General features: G+C 39.9%; 1 protein-coding gene across 2 annotated transcripts in view; it reads right to left on the bottom strand.

Moving 5' to 3' along the window:
- Positions 1-14,931, bottom strand: part of LOC124149384 (pro-neuregulin-2, membrane-bound isoform-like) — a 273,209-nt gene that overhangs the window by 160,463 nt on the left and 97,815 nt on the right. The window lies entirely within an intron of this gene.

Raw genomic sequence — 14,931 nt, 5'->3', positions numbered from 1 at the left:
CATTGTGGGAAATACAAAATGTCAACTCCAGAGAATAACCAGTCTTGATTATCCGCCAAAACCTTGATTCCACTGGGTGTAAAAGGCAAAATAGAGGTGAAAATAATATCAATGGATCACTGAAAATCAGTGGTGACACGTGCATGTGTCCATGAAAAGGAAAAAGGTGTCAAAATACATTAAAAGCGTTAGGGTGTCAGATCTTGGAAATCAAGTGAAGCATGTCACATGCCACCAACCCTAGACCCCAATTAAGAATTGACTTTCACTTTGGGTGAGTTCATTGGGGTGTGAACCTTCCTAGAGGTAGGGCCAAGCTGTATGAACGTTGGAGCTTGAAACAACGTTCATTCAATGTTTGGCTCTCACTCTGTGAAGGTTCATACTCCAATGAACTCACAAAAAATCAAAATCAATTTTTATATTTTTTTTGTCACTATTTTATTCCTCGAGGGATGTGTTACACAATTTCATTCAGCATGTGTGACTCAATGTTTACATTGACCGAGGAACAACAACCAACTGTAGTGCGGAATAAAATAGTTCATCAAAGGTGGTGACATGAACGTATGAACGCTCAACTTGCTCTACAGGAACATCTTTCGTAGTTTGGTTACAGCAAATAGCTTCTAATAAAATCATCATAACATGAAAGAGGTCTCTTCAGAACTATCTCCGCGAGTCAGTCACTTTGACAGTGCATCGTAATACATTTACATGAAATACATGACGTCAAAATGGCTGAAAAAATAACATGACAGGAGAGTTTTCCGAAGTTTTGAATGAACCTGAGGCGATTACAAGTGTTAGTCATCATTGATCAATTGGCCGATCATTGAAAGGTGATTACAAAGATGTGTCAAGTAGACACAGAGGTAAATGTATATATTGCTGTAGACAGTCACTTGTGAGTCTAGACATGGATTGAGTCCATAGTTTGAAGGTGCATTTCTGCATTTTGTTCACTAAGATAGGTTGTAGAGAGGATGAAACAACGCTTCTGTATATATTCGTGGAAGGGAATTCCCAGGGGTTTCTCCAGTAATGTGGAAGAAGTCTGTCAGTGTCAAACTGTGTTGTTCATACACTTAGGAACGTCAGTTTCACAGTCATGTGACAGACCTCTCATCCAATGGAAAAGCTGTATATCGTGTAAACCCTTTCCATAATCATGGACGAGAAATCTGTCAAAAGCAGAGCTCATTGTATGATTCCAACTATGTCCTAAGCACGTGTTTAGGAATCACTATCAAATAATGATGATACCCGGTGTTCGCAAAAAGGTGAGCATATTCTGCACCATCAGACAACATCAAGAGAATTCCATTAATTCCACATTACCAGCGTTTGAATAAGAACAAACACTTTGGTCCAGTTTATCTCAAGAATACTTAGTAACCTATGTAACGCTATCTACAAATTGAAATAAATAACAATACAGTCATGAAGTTCTGTAGCTCACTTGAGGTTTGTTATTTGAATATAACAGCAACAATTCTGTTATTATCAATTCTAAATTGTAAAGGTAAAAAAAATGTCAAATACAAAAATGTCAAAATATGCCACAACCACCTGAGTAATACTTAAAAAGAAACATTTTTAAGATATTGTGATCATATCTATATAATCACATACAGACTGCCGTCATATAGTTCAATATTGCTGAGTGTGGCTTTAAACAACAAACAAAAACATACAACTTACATTCTCATTCACATTTACGCTGCACATTTTTCAGCTTCCTTGGCCTTGTGGTTTCAGATGTAAAACTGACTGACTGACTGAGTATGGTTTTACGCCGCTTTTAGCAATATTCCAGCAATATCATGGCGGGGGACACCAGAAATGGGCTTCACACATTGTACCCATGTCGGGAATCGAACACGGGTCTTCGGCGTGACGAGCAAACCCTTTATCCACTAGGCTACCTGACCGCCCCTTCAGATGTAAAAGTTCGCCACAGCTGGATGGTGAATTGGAGAGATGTTGGACAAAAGCCCATGACACCAGGTGAGCTACATGTTTTTACCAACTATTTTTTCGATCAGGTTGATATCCACCATGCAGCCCCTGTGAATCCAGATATGAAATAAGGACAACACAATGGTGACTTCAGCCTCCTTTCAGAACGGAGAATACCAAAAGGACAACCAATGATGCCCCAAACATGTCCAATAGTATATCAATGTTCATGTTAAGTTCGCAAACATAAAATCTGCAGGATTTAGAACCACTGGTGAAAAGAAATCGGATTTGAATTTCCTTTCTCAATTTTGAAGTCTGCAGGAATGAGAAACCAATTAGAACTTGCAGATCACTAATTCTTTTCAATCTATCACACATAACACCCCAGGGAGAAATGTACAGTAAACACGTTCATATCACGTCAATATCATCCAAATATGTGATGTGATCCATGAAGGACATGTCGATAACATGAGCCATAATTGCCCATAAAATGGACTGATAGTCACATTTTATTAACAATCTATACTCAATTTTTGCTTCATAACTAACATCAAAGACAAAGCTGGCAGTCAATGAAATAATGCAATTGTCGACATAAAAAACATACTTTGATGCTGATGTAGCTAACCTGCTTCACAATGACATTCTCAGACAGATGAAAGTACTTACAGTTGGTCAATCTGATGAAGTTGTTCCAGATGTAGGGACGAGAGGTGACTGCAAGTAGTTTTCTACCATAAGCCTTACAGACACAGGTTGATGTTTGTTTGTTTGTTTGTTTGTTTGTTTGTTTGCTTGTTTGTTATGTAACGCTGCACACAGCAACATTCAAGCTATATGACGGCAGTTTGTAAATAATCAAGTCTGGACCAGATAAATCGAGTGATTGATATCATGAGCATCGATCCATGTAATTTGGATACAACGACATGCATCAACCAAGTCAGCGAGCCTGACCAACTGAACCTGTTAGTTGCCTCTTACCACAAGCATGGGTTGCTGAAGACCAATTCTAACCTGGATCTTCAAGGGTAACAGGTTGATGTACCAACATTTCTACATTGCATGATTCAGCTGTACACATTTTGACATTATCGACACAACAGCAAGTCTTGGACTGAGACACAACAGAGAGTGGACTGAGACACAACAGCAAGTGGTGGACTGAGACACAACAGCAAGTGGTGGACTGAGAAACAACAGCAAGTGGTGGACTTTGACCTGACACTAGTGACGACACAGGCTGCTTTCAGTAGCCTCCCATCCTTGCAGCCATGTCATCAGAACCACAAAGTATGAAGTCAACTAAGAGCAGCATTACACACCTCATCGTGTCTTGTGTTTGCAGCGACATCCATGAAGCTAAGTTGGGACTGGTACACACAAACCATCAGCGACACAGATACAGGCATGGCTGCTTTAACAGCAATTCCATAACCTCATCAACAACAGCAAGGCATGTCAGCCCCAGCTATCAGCCGTACCCAGTCACGCTTCCCTGAACCTAAACTGTTCCCATAGTATTACCTGACAGTATCTGAAAACAACCCACAAAGTTTAATATACTAATTTTACTATACCATAATACGTCTATCTAAAGTATTAGCATATAATTAATATATACAAGACTATCTGTGATCTTGACAGATAACCTAATTCAAGGACAGTTATAGGGAAGCCAGGTACTCAACAGATTGAAGATACCTCAGTATGCCAGGTTTCCCCTGACAAGTAGAGTGTCCCAGCCGATGCCTCCTATCACTGACTGTATCAGCAGCAGGCAGAGATGCATTGACATTGGATGTCATGACATGATCGTCATCCAAACAGATGCATGACAGCTATAATGATACACAGGTGATGGCGCAGTTGACAGAAGCTCCAATACAGCACGTCGATCTCGGAGACACAAGCTGGATCACTTGTCACTGTTTGAGAAGCATGGTTTAAAGTGCTATCCATTGTAATCCCACACTGATGAAACAGCTTGATGAACTGATGCAAGAAGAACCCACACAACACACAATCATGTAGCCTGCATTTCATCAATATTCCAGCTATATGGCAGTGGTCTGTAAATAATTTAGTCTGGACCAGACAATCCAGTGATTGACATCATGAGCATTGATCTATTATATGATGACATGCATCACCCAAATCACCAAGTCTCTCTCCCGATCGCGTTAGGTTCCTTATTACGAAGAGCAAGGGCTGCTGGAGAAGAATTCAAACCCATATTTTCATGGGGCATTTGAGAGAAGATTAATTTTGCAGTACAGAGCACCAACTTAAAAATTTGTGTTTGCACTCAAACTATATACTACTACTCCTATGAATGTTTTGTTATGTAACAAAAAACATGGCGCTTGGAAGTAAATAGGAAGAAATCAGCTCATCTGTGAGGAACATGGCATCCATAAAACATGTGAGTTAAAATGGGTTAATAACACTTTCAGAAACTTTACCACAATAACACAACAGGGGAACAGTGGGGAGACAAACTTGGATTGAGGTTCCCAAGTAACTGTTGAATCCTTTAACAAGACTATCCAACCATCCTTTATCCCTCTGGGTGAAATCCAGATCTACAAGACCCTGGAAGAACAGTCACAAAAACACGAAAGATGTCATATCAAATCATCAGAGCTAAGAGGCTTTAACTTAACCAATTTGTCATTTCAACACACAAAAAACACAAAACAGGCTTTCTACATTGAAAGCATCCATTGTGGCTCTACAGATTTTTAAAGGCTATCTAACCCCATTTACACATTATAGCACAAAGGCAATATTTCACACAGTAATCGACAGGCCTTGCAGCATGTTGCATCATGAAACCTTTGACAAAAACATAGGTCAAAGCTGGAGGAGACAGCTTTAGAGTTAACATGACTTACAGAAATCATTACGTTTCCAAAAGCCAATTTGCCCAAATTAATTGAACCCTAACCTGCATACTAGAATAGTCACGGGGAAATAAATTCATTAATCTCAGAGGTGATAAAGAACAGTTGTATTCAACAAAGATGAAGGAAGACCCAGCTTAAACACTTGTATGCCATGTTTACTCACGTCACAGAATCAAAGGCCAGCTTGATCTATCAGGCAACACACTACCGAATCCCGGTTAAGCTCAATAACACAATTAAATGTTTTCTGCAATTGTTTTCAAATGATTGATCAAGCAATGCTTTAAAGCTCAACAGAAAGCATTCACAAATGAAACAGACTGAAATAAATGGGAAACAAAATTCGCTTGTCAACATTTTTCCTCCTGATTTGGATTGTGTTAAGGTCACATGTCCTTGCAATGTAAATGCTAATGATTAATAAGTGAGTCATGTTACAGTGGTAATTCCTAAAGACATAATTTTGGCCACTGATCTCCTGAGTAAGTCTCATTCATCACCACACATAAGTACTGTTTTGTCAAGCTGTGAAAAAGGAGCTTGATATCCTCAAGCATTGCCAGAATCAACAAGAGAACGTTTTCAAGACATAACCTGAAAGTCCCTAAGAGCACACTATTTCATTAAAACAAGAGATTGCCTCCTCTCAGAAATTATCAAATACATTTCTTTCAATTTCTTTCAGTGTAATCTGGTTTAATAATTTAAATGTTAATCTAAAAAGAAATAATGACTTATCTTGACAAATTAATCACAAAATTCAAATTTAATTTAAATGAATAAAAATGAAATGCTTTCAACTAGCTACTCACAACAGCTGATCATTATTCTCTGTGGTATGATTAAAGACTTAATGTCAGACTAATCTTTCAGATCTCTGCTGATTGACACATAACTACATCTCAGCAATATGATGTTGAAATTGACATGTAATCAATACCACAAAAGCACTTGTCAACAAGCGTTCATTATTTTCATGCATGGCCTATCAAATCAACAATAAACTGCCAGGACGAATCTTTCGTGATTTATACGGTAAACGCATAGCAAATTTGGTCCCCATGAAGTCTCGCACCTCTAAGGAACCCGGAGTACTGACTGTGATAAAACAAGGAAATTCGCATCAACGTAATGGACGTGGGCATCAATATTGATGCACACGTATATAACAATATTGACAAAATTGACGACACATTAGCTCACTTTTCCACATGAGTGATGAAAAGTGGTGAAAGTTTCTATCAAATTTGCTTTACTTTCCACCGATTTAGCAAAGGTCAAGAGGGGACAAGCGCTGCATCTCACGATCGTTATTTTATCGCTATCAGGGGATGAAAGTAGTGATATGATATTAACCTCTTGGTAATAAGTGTTTTGTTAGGACTTTTGGAGGAATGATCTGTGATGTTTCTTCTTGTATGAAGAATCCCACTAGATTAAAGTACATCATCAGCAAATATACTGACACAGCTGAAAATTATAGAATTATCTTTGTGCTCAAATACAACAGTCATTAAATTATTTATTGTATCAATCTATTCTAAAAGGATTTGGGTGTGGTTGACAGGCCTGAGTCAATCACCATACATTGATAATGGCCAGGGGTATTCTGATACGGAGAACACATTAATTGCACAGTTATTTCTTCTGTAAAATAAATAAGATCAGTCCCATCGGAGACCAGGCTGTGATGGATTGTTTCACTGAAAATCATGTATCGGGACAATATCAGCATGAATACAATTACAATAATGTTATATAAATTCAAATAGATTTGTCATCAAGTGACTTACAGATACTCATAATTAAACCAACAGGACAAGGATTAAACTGATGTGGAGAAGAGTGTGTACACCTCCGAGGCTGATCCGGCATTTGGGAAAATTGGGGGTGCACACTATTTGGAATCTTGATATTAAGTAAACAAACACACATGATAGGTAGGTATGTAAGGTTTTTCTCATACATACACACACATACACACTCTCACACACACACACACACACACAAACTCACACATACACAACACACTCTCTCTCCTCGCTTTCACACACACATACACTCTCTTTCTCAAATACACACAGTCTCTCTTCCTCACACACACCCTTTCTCTCTCTCACACACACTCTCTCACACTCTCTCTCCTTGCTTTCTCTCACATACACACTCTCACATACACACACACACACACTCACACACACACACTCACACATACACAACACACTCTCTCTCCTCGCTCTCACACACACATACACTCTCTTTCTCAAATACACACTCTCTCTTTCTCACACACACCCTTTCTCTCTCTCTCACACACTCTTTCTCCTTGCTTTCTCTCACATACACACACACACATACACACTCTCACACTCACACATACACAACACACTCTCTTTCCTCGCTTTCACACACACACACACACACATACACTCTCTTTCTCAAATACACACACACCCTTTCTCTCTCTCACACACTCTCTCCTTGCTTTCTCTCACATACACACACACATACACTCTCACATAAAAACTTTCACACACACACACTCACACATACACAACACACTCTCTCTCCTCGCTTTCACACACACACATACACTCTCTTTCTCAAATACACACTCTCTTTCTCACACACACCCTTTCTCTCTCTCACACTCATTCTCCTTGCTTTCTCTCTCCCTCTCTCACACACACACACACACACACACACACACACACACACACACACACACACACACACACACACACACACTCTCTTTCTCAAATACACACACTCTCTCTTCCTCACACACACCCTTTCTCTCCCTCACACACTCATTCTCCTTCCTTGCTTTCTCTCTCTCTCTCTCTCTCTCACTCTCACACACACACACACACACACACACACACACACACACACACACACACACACACACACACACACACACACACACACACATTCTGAATCGGACTATAATGTGCAAGGATGTGGAAGAACCAACAAAGTAAATGGAGAAAAAGTGGCAATAAGGACTGTGGATGAGAGTGATGCATGGGGCAGCGCTGGTTTTCTCCGCCATAATGTAGCTGAAACATTGGTCAAAGCAGTGGAAGACCAACTCATTTACTCTCCACTATGTTTGGCCCCAGTGCACAGCCCATGATGATGGTAGTTCACCAACGGTATCTTTCTGATTAGGTCATCGCACAATTGCTGTGCATCGATTGTATTTGCACAACACACTGGCATTTTATTAAAGGAACGTTGTGATAGAAGTAGAGTACTTTGTCAGTTCTATGTACGAAGCCTCTATGAAAGACACTCACACAAAGATGACAATTCACTCCGAGCTGGGATGAAGTATTTAAAAACTCTCTTCCCACTACTAACAACTCAAAAAACCTATTGATTCTGTCAATATTTCCCGTTGCATGAAATTGAAATTGGCGCCAAAGGTTTTTTTCGCGTGGTGTCAAAGGTGCTTGTATACACTAAACCATTTTTTTAAATTCAATACAAAACATGGTGGAAAAAATTTGCACTGATTCATTCAAGCACTCTTTTATTTAGCCTAATTTTGATAATCCATATGAAATCAAACAACATTTGCATAACTGGAGCATTTTGATTTGAATACTACTTGTACATTTCATTCGAAATCGACATCTTAAATATGCAATGAGATGGAAAGCATCCCCTAAGTGAAAGTGATTGTCAAGCACTTGCTCACGGCCCATATATCATTAGTGCCACTGGACAAAATATACAGAGTAAACGACATCATTGCATGACGGACTCATGTATATAACATGTCCAAATCTAATTATCATCCTTGTTGGTTGATAATGCTTTAGTTACAATTCAAGTGCACCATAGTAAAATCTGATTTTTAACAGAGTACTTGAAATACATGTTTCCTGGAATCATTACCAACACGTCAACAATAGTTGAGTGAGTGAGTGAGTGAGTGAGTGAGTGAGTGAGTGAGTGAGTGAGTGAGTGAGTGAGTGAGTGAGTGAGTGAGTGAGTGGGTGGGTGGGTGGGTGAGTGAGTGAGTCGGTGAGTGAGTGAGTGAGTGAGTGAGTCTACAAAAGGTGAGGTGAAATTGCACTTACAATTACACATACACATTTATAGTGCTAACCCACTGAGCTACCATGATACAGATTAACATGGATACCCCACTCAGACACTCAGTCCTTGTTTTAGCCCCTTAATGCTGAGCCCCATTTGGGAAACAATGAATATGATCTTCTAACATCAGCCAGGGGATGGAAGCTACTGATCCTCACCCTTTGGGCAGATGCCCTATCCTCTAAACATGGAGATGGTGTCCTCCACAAGTAAGGCAGCCAGGTTACAACTATATGTCGTCATGCCTGCACAAGACAAACCAGTGGTTGATAGTGTGAGAAACAATTCCTATAGTAGGAGCTCAATACCACCAACCTTGCCAATACACAGATGGAAAGTCGTCCCATTAATACCCAGTGATTCTTCGAATGCACAGATGTTCAGTAAAGCTGCGACATAACTGATAACTCAACTTGAATTAAACTGATCACTTCACATGACCAACCCAATCACCTGCTCTAATCAAGCACCACAGATCCACGAAGCATGTTCCAAATGTTTCAAAACCAAACTAACTGACTTTTCAAAAATACATGGAAACTGGCTGATAAAAATGACAGTGTAAGGAATCTATAATTAACTCATGAAAAACCAGACTATGAAATCTATTTTATCAATCCATTTCTCTATGCCTTTAAGAGACAATAAAAACAGAAGAAAAAAATTCCCTTGGTGAAGCTATTTTTAAGCAGTTATGGGAAATTTGAGTGTATTAGGCTAAAGACGTATTGATTCCAACATGACGTGAGACGTTTAATGTTTAAAATCAATACAGCTGCAGGAATAACTTCAGCTTCAGTTGATGTGCCCATAATTCACATTACAATTATAGATCTGTAGATATCACACACTTATATCATGTTCACCAAGTTAAACACCGAATCCATAACAGCCCGGCAATAAATCATTGCGATATTGACAGAATCTAGGAAATTAATGGTGGAGGTGTTGCAATACACAAGTGATGAAACAAAACAGATAAATCAAAGTGGGAATAGTGATGGAATGAACTATTCCAAGACATCATCATCTGGCTAATCTTCATACTTTAAAACATGAGAAAATGTCAATTTTGTTTATCTCTGTAAACGCATCAATGCCCAAACACTTGTGTTGTGCACTTAATGTAATCAAAAGAAAAAAAAACACATTTAAAGTAATTGAAAAATTTACAGTGTAAAAGCATGATTTGGTTGGTTTGTTGTTTAACGCCACACTCAGCAATATTCCAGCTCTATGACGGCGGTCTGTAAATAATCGAGTCTGGACCAGACAGTCCAGTGATTGATATCATGAGCCTCAATCCATGCAATTGGGATCAATGACATGAGTGAGTGAGTGAGTGAGTGAGTGAGTGAGTGAGTGAGTGAGTTGGGTTTAACACTGCTTTTAACAGTATTCCAGTTATATCGTGGCATGTCAGCTTAATGTGGGAGGAAAGCCCGAAGTGATGTAGGTCCAGCAAAACGTGGCGCCTTAGACGACTGGGCCACCCGTGCCCCCTCGATGACATGCATCAACCAAGTCAGCAAGCCTGACCACCCAATCCTGTTAGTTGCCATATACGACAAGCATAGTCGCATTTTACAAAAAGCATGGGTTCCTGAAGACCTATCCTACCCCGGATCTTCACTGGTCATAAAAGCATGAATGTCCTGTTAACAATTCCTCCTGGACCAGATACCCCAATGGTGAATAGTATGAGCAACAACTAGGCGAGGTGAAGTGAAATGGGGTTTAACATCACATCCAAGATTATTGCATTTACATAGCGACATGCATGCATGTGTGTGTGTGGCTGCGCGTACCAGCCCGGACTGATGCCAATTTATAGTGCTAGCCCACCGAGATACCATGCCGCAGTTTAACATGAATACCTCACTCAGACACAGTATACTGACTACGAAGCGACCAGTCCTTGTGTAAGCCCATTTAATGCCGAGCGCCATCTTTTAATGTATGGTATGACACGGCCGGGGATTGAACCCCGGATCTTTCACTCTCCGGGTGGACGTTCTACCACTAGGCCACAGAGGTGGTCCACAACTAGGTGGAAATGACACACAATCAGTGGTGTGATGCATGTGAAAGAGTGGGGGAGAGGGTGTACCACAAACATTCCCTACCTACAAACACAATCCCAACAGCGTGTGTTACTACATTGGACTTCTCATCATGAGTTTGAAACGAAAACGCCATGCTTACGATGCTGAATTCAAACTGCGAGTCCTCACGGGTTTATAATTCTATATACACCGATTCACAAAATGGCGCTTCGTTGTTGATGGCAACATATAACGATCATTATGAGATATAAAAAAACCACGAGAAACAGGTTCCCACATTATGAAAGTGGATGACTGGTTTGTTAAATCTTTATTAGAAATAATAATGACTTTTTCAATATAATTACAACGTTTTTCATCTTATATTTTTGAATATCTGCGAGTACCGGCACATGTCTTGCAGTCCGACTTCGCAGTGTTTTTTGCCTTCAAATCCTGGTTCGGCTTATCTGCGGGTCATATCATTTTCTTTCGTATTTCAATGGTCAAGTTAACACCTCGGCTTATCTACGGGGTCGGCTTATCCGCTGTCATATATGGTACAGACCTCTCATTTCACAAGATGGACATACACACACAATCCCAGCACTGTGTGTTACTACATTGTACTGCTTAAGCACATACTGACCTCTCATTTCACAAGATGGACATACACACACAATCCCAGCACTGTGTGTTACTACATTGTACTGCTTAAGCACATACTGACCTCTCATTTCACAAGATGGACATACACAAACAATCCCAGCACTGTGTGTTACTACATTGGACTGCTTAAGCACATACTGACCTCTCATTTCACAAGATGGACATACACACACAATCCCAGCACTGTGTGTTACTACATTGTACTGCTTAAGCACATACTGACCTCTCATTTCACAAGATGGACATACACACACAATCCCAGCACCGTCTGTTACTACATTGGAGTCTGCTTAAGCACATACTGACCTCTCGTTTCACAAGATGGACACACACAATCAAACCAGCCTGTGTTACACGACATATTGAACAGCTTAAGCACATACTGACCTCTCATTTCACAAGATGGACACACACAATCAAACCAGCTTGTGTTACACGACATATTGTACACCTGAAGCACTCTCTGCTGAGTGTCTAGTTTCCAAGTCTAATCTGACATAATCTAATTTCCTCACACACAGCATGTGGAAATACAGCGCTTCATGACAATGATGGCTCCATACATCATCCATCCTACACAATCCTACATGTGGGACTGACGACATTCCACATGCAGATCTCGCCATGTAGATATTACACTTAATGTCAAACATTACTACTCATAATGAAATGAAACCATATCATCATACAAAGTATCCATTTCTTTAAGCTAAATCAGAACAATTGAATTGATTAAATCGTGTTCAAAATACATTAAGTGAGTAAGTTTAATGTCGCTTTGAACAGTATTTTAGTAATATAACGGTCTGTCAGCTTTATGTGGGAGAAACGCCTGAAGTGATTCAGGTCTTAGATATTTACCACTTTGGTGAAACCCATGAGCACGGGCATGGTGCTGACAAACCTAGAAATAAATAATAATAATCACCTGAAACTGAGGTCCGAATCCTTCATCTTAGATTTTTGGCATGCCTAAGGGAAGCAACTCTGCACAGCAAACTGCAGCATGTTAGACAACTATGCCAACGTTGCAATCTCCAAAAGACTTGAACTGCCGCCATCACAATATAACAGGGAAGAGTTTTTTCTGCAAGGCTTTCTATCATATGATTAACTCTCCGATATTTTTCTGGGTGTACCAGGAAATGACTTTCTGCAGATTAAATGTTATTTTAATGTACTCTCATCCTAAATTCTATTTCCAAAATGCTTGAAAATTTCATCAAAGTTGGACTCTATTGTGCATCAACTTTGATCTCAAATAGTTGCAAAGGAATCCTTAACAAAATAATTTCCTCTTTTCTTCACACTTTAAACTAAGAAACCTCATAGCTGACAATGTTTCAAGTCAGTCGCTTTGTAAAGCATGCTCAAAATTTCATGGTGTGTTAAAAGAATATTTATGAGATGTATTTAGAGACAGTCAATAGGGGGCCCCGGTTGCCTAGTTACCTGTGCAGTGCCTTGGGCATGCCAGAAACCAGACTGTAGGTTCAAATCCCAGTTCAGGGGCGCTCGTCACACCAAAGACCAAGGTACAATTCCAGACATGGGTACAATGTGTGAAGTCCATTTCTGTGTCCCTCACCGTGATATTGTGGAATATTGCTAAAAGCGGCGTAGAACCATACTCACTCACTCACTCACTCAAATCTTGGGTTTGTCAACACCATACCTATGCTCTTGGGTTTCATCAAAGTGGTAAACGTCTGAGACCTGCATCACTTCGGGCTTTACTCCCACATTAAGCTGACAAGCCGTGATATAACTGGAATACTGTTAAAAGCGGCGTTAAACCCAATTCCCTCACAGACACAATCACATTAACAGTCAATAAGAATGCACACAAAAATGTGCCTGTTAGGTCGATACTGAGGACAGGAAGTGATCAACAAGAGAAATGTCAAAGTAGCTCATACTAGAAGTTTTGAAGTGAGTGATTAAGTTAGGGCATCATACTGTTCAGGGACAGTGTTTCAGTTGTGTCATGGCATGTCAGCTTAATGCGGAAGAAGAACCCAACTGATGCATCACTTCTACATAAGCAGAGAGAAACCAAGAGACCCGTGAAGATCGGGGGTAGAATAGGTCTTCAGCAACCCATGCTTGCCGTAAAAGGCGACTATGTTTGTCGTAAGAGGCAACTAACGGGATCGGGTGGTCAGACTCGCTGACTTGGTTGATGCATGTCATTGTATCCCAATTGCGTGGATCGGTGCTCATGATGTCAATCACTGGATTGTCTGGTCCAGACTCGATTATTTACAGACCGACGTCATATAGCTGGAATATTGCTTGCTGAGTGCGGCGTTAAACAACAAACCAACAAACAAACAGAAACCAAGAGATCAAGTATGGTGCTTACAAACCGTAGATCAACATGAGAATCTCGGATTCAAGGCTTTGACAAAAATCTGGCATCCAAGGAAAACAACCTCAGACTCCTGGGCCATTTGTTGTTATATAATCTCTATGCAGATATTAACACATCATGGATGAAGTGAGGGATTCGTGTACCAGCATTCAATGGACTTGGCATTTCAATTGCACATTTCTGGAAAAATGAATCCAGGCCACTGGTCAGAAAACATAACACTCTGCTCTGCTCCACTATCTGCTCTGCTCCTCTCTGCAGGCAGACTGAACCCGTAAGTGCTACACAGCTACGTCCTCAGCTGAGTCACTACCACCACTATAGAGCATCCAGCATCAGTAACATCAGCCGTATGTCACAGTGCAGTGTGTCCTGATGGAACACATCTCGTATCGAACCATAGGCTGTTTAAATGGAAATCTTTCAGATTTCAAACAGACAAAGACTCATTTCTTACTCAGGATTTCAGTATTTGTATAGTGTACCGAGTATAGAACTTTACATTTCATGAATATACAGCCAGATCCTTGTCGACACAACAGTGTACTTAATCAATCCACTCCTGTTAATCTCATTAGGTACATCACTATAATGTTATCTTAATCCTATCCCATCGGCTTCCTCATCATGTTGTTATCTTTTACATTAATCCTATGTCACTGGCTTAGTCATTATGTTGTTATCTTCGTACATTCATCCACCTTGTGATATGCAACATCATGATATATATATAGTATGTACCTACTAAGTATTCAACTGATGAAGGAGCAAGAAGTAGCTTTGAAATGTCGTACAAAGAAAACAGAAGTTTTTATCCATAAAAAATGTCATGTATTCATGCTATTTAACAAGTATT

This window comes from Haliotis rufescens, unplaced genomic scaffold, assembly GCF_023055435.1.
Source record: "Haliotis rufescens isolate VD_foot unplaced genomic scaffold, xgHalRufe1.0.p SCAF_11, whole genome shotgun sequence".
NCBI lineage: Eukaryota > Metazoa > Mollusca > Gastropoda > Lepetellida > Haliotidae > Haliotis > Haliotis rufescens.
The sequence above is the reverse complement of the archived record's forward strand: the minus strand, read 5'-3'. Positions and strand labels throughout refer to the sequence as shown.